The 206-nt window shown below is 60.2% G+C and overlaps 1 protein-coding gene across 1 annotated transcript in view; it reads left to right on the forward strand.

Moving 5' to 3' along the window:
- QRICH2 (glutamine rich 2) overlaps window positions 1-206 on the forward strand; it is a 33,142-nt gene that overhangs the window by 24,716 nt on the left and 8,220 nt on the right. The gene's annotated exons all lie outside the window — the stretch shown is intronic.

Consider the following 206-nt stretch of genomic DNA (forward strand, 5'->3'; position numbering starts at 1 on the left):
ATTCCTTTAGGGTTCAGCTGGAGGAGATAGGTTCTCCCACTGGGCCAATGGGATGGTTGGAGAAAGCCTGTCTCCTGCAAGGGCTCCGTCCGCACTGATGACCGACTGCCCGAGAACCCCGGTCACTAGTTAACAGACAGACGTGCTACAGTGCAGGGGAGAGGCAGAGCGCACATGCCAGGGCCGATTCGCCTCCCCTCCCACCC

This window comes from Tupaia chinensis, unplaced genomic scaffold (genome assembly GCF_000334495.1).
Source record: "Tupaia chinensis unplaced genomic scaffold, TupChi_1.0 Scaffold000159_1, whole genome shotgun sequence".
NCBI lineage: Eukaryota > Metazoa > Chordata > Mammalia > Scandentia > Tupaiidae > Tupaia > Tupaia belangeri.